We start from the raw sequence: 6,130 nt of genomic DNA, 5'->3' as shown, positions 1-6,130 counted from the left end.
AAAGATTGCCTAGTTGAAGGTGAAGGTAAAAAAATGAATCCAGGTGAACAGGTTGATGATAATGAGTTTCAATTGAGGAAGCCATGCCTAAAACCTTATTCGGGGGTTAAAGTGGCTATAAAATGGAATAAAAATAGTCATAAATAGCCATTGAAGTTGTTTAAACACCTTTTTATCTGGATAAAGATTGCCTAGTTGAAGGTGAAGGTAAACAAATGAATCCAGGTGAACAAAAACTGGGTATCCATATCGATTTGGATAGGGTTATTTAAGAAATCATTATTTAAATGAAAAATTTAATTAATATCAAGATATATTTAAAACATGTATTATATTCATTAAAATAAATTGATTTTTTTTTTTTAATATGTTAAAACCCATTGATCATGAATTGGTTGTAAAGACATAAACTATCAAAATAGTATTTCATCTTGAAACATCTTTTTTCAAGTTTCAGTTGGAAAATACAAGTAGTAAATTGTAATGGAAGAGGTTAGAGAAGAAATATAATATTATGAAGAACATTGTGGTTGTCATTCCATATTTGAAGTTGCATCGAAATTTGTTGGAGGCATCGAAGACCTGAAGAAGCAGTAATGAACGTGCAAAATGTATATTTTATATATGCTAGTTTATTTCATGAACGGAATAATCAGAGCTAAAAACAGTCACCAAGGGCTTGCAGACTACTTCCTCAATTTATCCTCTGCACTTTGACTTATTTGTAATGTAGCCTAGCATGTGAAGGGTGTGCTAGTTAGCAGAGTAGGGTAAAGTCTAAAAAAGGCTTAAATACTCGTTATCATCTCATTTCTCTAAACCCTCTCTCCCTTGCTTCTGCACTCCGTTCATTCAATATTTCAAGTATTCACTACCTATTATCTTCCTTAATCGCTTAATCCATTGAATTCAGTCCAAAACATAAATACCAAGATGCCTACAACTATTGCTACTGATTCGAGGAGGAACATCCCCAAAAGAGGTCAGGTGAAGGCAGCCATTGCCTCTTCCCTCGCCCAATCCATCAGATCAGTGTTAGGATCCCCTAAATCCTTCAACCACTCTGTTGTTTCCTCTTCCTCTTCTCTCGCGACTGCAAATCGTTTGAGAGCACAATGAATGACTTGCAGATCAAATGGGCTTGAGTTTCTTTCATTACAAATTCAGTGATGCAGAAATTAAATCATTATGGATGAAAGCATGGGATCCATAGATCTGTTTTCCAAATCATTTGCTCATTTGTCTAACTCTTTTCCCCAGATTTGAAGCCCTGCAACACCAATGGAGTTTGCTCTTTATGTTGTAGTGAGTCACCAAATATAAAGAGGGGAAATATTTTCTACTATAGCAGCTTTTCCTAGTTGCAGTTGAAAAGCTCTGAAATACAAAGTTTGTTGATCAGAGATTTTGAGTTGAAATATATGGCACTTGATTCCCCTTGGCATGTGTAACTGATTTTGATCCATTAGTGGTGTTTATAAACTTCATCTATGTATTGGATTGATAGAAATACCCATTAACATGTAGAATAGACTTGAATCTTGTTTTTTACATCCAACAGCTAAGAGTTTACTAATTCATCATTCTTTTGATCCATAAGTGAGTGGCTCTAAACCTTAACTCTGCATTGAGTGATGAATCATTTGCATGAATGTGCTTTGAATGTGTGGCTAATTAGCATGAATGTTCTTTGAATGTGTGGTTAATCAAATATGAATCGTTTGCATGAATGTGCTTTGAATGTGTGGTTAATCAGATATGAATCGTTTGCATGAATGTGTGGTTAATCAGGTACTCAACACTCACTTTGAATGTGTTATTAATCATTTGAATGTGTGGATGCATGAATGTGCTTTGAATGTGTGGTTAATCAAATATGAATCGTTTACATGAATGTGTGGTTAATCAAGAACTCAACACTCACTTTGAATGTGTGGTTAATCATTTGAATGTGTGATTAATGAAATATAAATCGTTTGTATTTTGGTAGTGAATGTTAATGATTGAAGTTACATGTAGTTGAATTTATTAAAAAGCGAAAAGATTTTCTATTGTTTATCTTATAACTGTTTAAACTAGAAGTAATTGTTCACATAGTTGAAATTTGGAGGAGATTCTTTCATTTAGGTTAATGAAATGAAACTCTGAACAATTTATTTTGATTTAGGTTACTAATGGTCAAAAATTATTTTGAGCTTATAATTGCTCACCTATATGATGCATTCATTTGGATTTAATTATACCATTTAGATTTATTGTGACCAAAATCTAATGTGAGTGTCAAATATGTAGGATGGAGAAAGTAGACGTTATGTGTATTCGCAACAGAGCCAAAATTCTGGGAACTGTAATTTGTGTGGGTGGAGCAATGGCTATGAGTTTCCTTCAAGGTCCTACTCTAGCCCAACTCTAGCCTCTGTGGGGACAATCAACATCAGTTTCCAACACTAATACAGTACACCTAGTGGAAACCATTCTACACGAGGGAGATTCAGGCAACCAAATTAGAGGGTGTATTTACCTTATCTCAGCATTGGTAATGTTATCCACTACCATGATATTCCAGGTCTCGCTACCACCTTGCATATTAAATTGATACCCAATTATAACCCTTTTCTGTATTTAGAAGTTTCAAAGCTCCCCACCCAATCAAATGTATGATTATAATTTCATGTGCAGGTTGAGACATTGAAGAAGTTTCCAGCCACACTATCCCTTACATCAATTACTGCCATTCTAGGCTCCATCCAAACTGCTCTCCTAATAGCCATTCTTGACAGGGGCATCATTCCAACATCATGGATACTAGATAGGGCTAATATTTTGACTGTGTTCACTGCAGTAAGTCTACAGACATGAATGATGTTCTTCCTCAATTTTCCCAGCCATGAATAACTTAAATTTTTGTTAGGTGGTTAAGCTGATTTGTGGAAGATTAATTCAATTTGGCAGGGAATCATATTCAATGCAATGGCATTTCCATTACAGTTATGGTGTTTGCAGAAACGAGGGCCAGTATTCGTTACAGTATTCAACCCAGTGTCTACCGTGTGCTCAGCAATTTTATCATCTATAGTTCTGGGAGACACGCTGCGTCTGGGAAGGTGGGTGGTTTGTTATATTCTCAAATATTCAATTCGGTGGTTTTTTATATACTCCAATATTCAATTTGTGTTAGAGTGGTTCCGGTAAAATTAAACTTGATCAGATAAAGTTATTAGTTGTTCTTGGGCTAATGAGAATCTATGGTTTTGTCCATGGTATTCATATGGAATATAGTATATTCTTAAGTCTTCAATTTCTATTAGAGTGGTTCAAGTAAATTTGATTAGGTAAAGTCATCAGCTATTTTGGGGTTCATGAGAACCCATAATTTTGTCTATGGTATTCATGTGGAATATAGCCTGTTTAAAAACAGAAAGACTCCATAAGTGAAAGAAATTAACATGGAGGCTTTTGGCTTTTAAATAGGTTATATTCCACAGGAATATCATGGGCCAAACCACAGGTTGGAGCCAGAAAACTACTTATAACTTGACTAAATCAAGTTTACCAGAACTACCCTAACAATTTACATTAAATTTATTATTTCTTCTCTCATTTTGCCTACAAACTTACAAAATTAAAATTTACAAAACTAATTAACTGAAATGCTTGATTTTCCTACACTAGAACAGTATGATGGGTGTGATTCTTATATTCATTGGTCTCTACCTTTTTCTGTGGGGTAAAAGCCAAGACGATGCTACCCAGATCAAAATATCTTCTGACGAAGAAGCAGATATAACCATCACAGCAGAAGGAGAAGAAAATCAGCACCCACCTCCTGCTTCTGAAGTAGTGGATGTGAAAACACCTTTACTACAGTAACATTCTTGACATTTTGTTGAAAAATTGCAATGTTTGTAATAAACACTTAGTCAGTTCGAACAAAGATGGCAACGCTCCCAACAAAAAGGGCTACCTAACATCAGAAGTTCCAAATTGCTCAGGCACACAATAGTACTAGGTAAATCTTTGATGTTTGTACGGAACAAATTTAACTCTTTCAAAGATGGTTGACTTCCAACCTGGGAAGGCAATAACTCCATTTGGAGGCAACCTGATAGATCTAAACATTCAAGAGTGGTGATATCTCCAAGTGTGGAAAGAGTAAAATTCAAACAATCACTCAAATGTAGATGTCTAAGTTGCAATAGATTTCCCTGAAATCTTGGAAGCATTTCCAGACATTTACACCTAGAAAGATTGATGTATTGAATATTTTTTAAATTTTCGAAGGAACTTGGAAGCATCTTCAAACTTTTGCACAATGTCAGATTCATGGTTTGGAGATTTCTCAGATTTTGAAACAAATCTGGAAGCATCTTCAAAGTTCCGCATAGTGTGAGATTGATATGTTGGAGAGTTGTTAGATTCCCAAAGGAATTTGGAATCATCTCCAAATTGCTGCACTTAGAAATATTGGCGTGTTGGAGATTTACCAAATTCCCAAAGGAATTTGGGAGCATTTTCAAACTTCCACAGTCTGTCAGATTGATGTGTTGAGGATTTGTTAGATTACTAAAAGAATTAGGAAGCATTTCCAAACTACTGCACTTGGACAGATGGAAGTATTCGAGCTTTTTTAGATTCCCAAATAAAATTGGAAGAACCTGCAATTTCGGGCACCCTATGAGGGTTAGATATCTCAAGGAGCTCAAATAACAAAATTCTTCTGATAGCATTGCTACATCTGCGTATGTCAACAATCACGGACAATTCAGTACAATCTTTTCTAGGTGCTTCAACGACCTTAATGACTTTGGAAACTCGGAAAATGGAGCTTCAATATTTAATTCCCGTAAGTGGAGAGGTGCCTGCAATGTTAAGTACATTTCGATTATATAAGAAATTGAAAAGATAGGAGAATTATTGCTCTGCAAATTGCTACATCTATATGTACGTACCTCAAATCGAGATTGCCACAATCTTTTCAATTCCCAACCGAACACTTCTAAAACTCTTAAATCGCACAATGGAATCCAAGAAGGCAGTGATGAGTAGATCAACACATTCCAATGAAGCCATATGAGTTTTGGTGACAACACCGAAGTCAAGATGCTTTCAAAGTTGCCTTCAACTTCAAGAAGTTGCAATTTCCTGATTCCGCAGACCTCTTGACTGTAACTTGTATTCAAGGGAAATTCTAATTCTGAATGGAACACTTCCTAATCTTCATCCTCCCCAATAAAGGTGTACCAAGGAGCCATCGCAAATCCGCGCACTTCTGTTATCACTTGTTTGTGGTTTGAAAACAATAAACTATTATTAACATAATGTGTGGCAGACTGTTTTGAATAAAAAATACCGAAATTTCTTTAGACATTCAACAATTAGGATGGCTCAAACACTTATAGAGGATGATTGTTGCAACAACTCATGAAGATGAAGATTCTTTATCGGTCACCAAAGCCAACGCGGTAATAATTCTGGACAATCCGCAATAGCTCTTCCCAAATCTATGAGGTGATCACGCATTCTTATTCTATTTTCATCGTCCAACTCGACAAGACACTTGTCGAGCAGATTTTGAAACCCTACCAAACCATTCCATCCCGAACCCCTCCATATTCTTACCCATGTATCCTTGTCTTTTCCTATCGAAAAATAGGCGATATCTAAAAATATTTGCCGCTACTCATGATTGAGAGAGTCGTAACTAATTTTAAGGCTACTTTCTATCTATGTAGGTAATGTTTGGTGAAGTCCATTCAGTTGCTCTTCCCAGTAAAGTTTGTCATGTCCACAAACAAGCGACCCAAAAACTTTCAATGATAGAGGCAAACCATGGCATGCCTTTAAAAACCCATCTACAAGATTTTCAAATCTTGGTAGTGGATATGGCTGGAAAAAGGCATGCAAGCAAAACAACTCTTGGGAGTGTGCTATATTGAGGCCTGGTAACTGATAAATTGACGACTCTGCAATTCGTGCACTTCTAAGGATATGCTTGACCCTAAACGTAACCAAAATCAAGCTCTTGGGGTGAAGGACATGCTTAATTGGCAACAAAGGATCTAGTTGATCCACACGACCTACATCATTTAATATTATGAGTGCCTCACAAGCTGAAATATTCTTTTTAAGT

General features: G+C 35.8%; 1 pseudogene; it reads left to right on the top strand.

Moving 5' to 3' along the window:
* Positions 1-2,293: 2,293 nt before the first annotated feature.
* Positions 2,294-3,908, top strand: LOC149238407 (protein WALLS ARE THIN 1-like; annotated as a pseudogene).
* The last annotated feature ends 2,222 nt before the right edge of the window (positions 3,909-6,130 follow it).

Source organism: Pinus tabuliformis, chromosome 8 (assembly GCF_031772625.1).
Source record: "Pinus tabuliformis cultivar Carrire ecotype Pingquan chromosome 8, CPIR1, whole genome shotgun sequence".
Taxonomy (NCBI): Eukaryota; Viridiplantae; Streptophyta; class Pinopsida; order Pinales; family Pinaceae; genus Pinus; species Pinus tabuliformis.
Note: the sequence above shows the minus strand (reverse complement) of the source record. Positions and strands in the feature narration are given on the sequence as shown.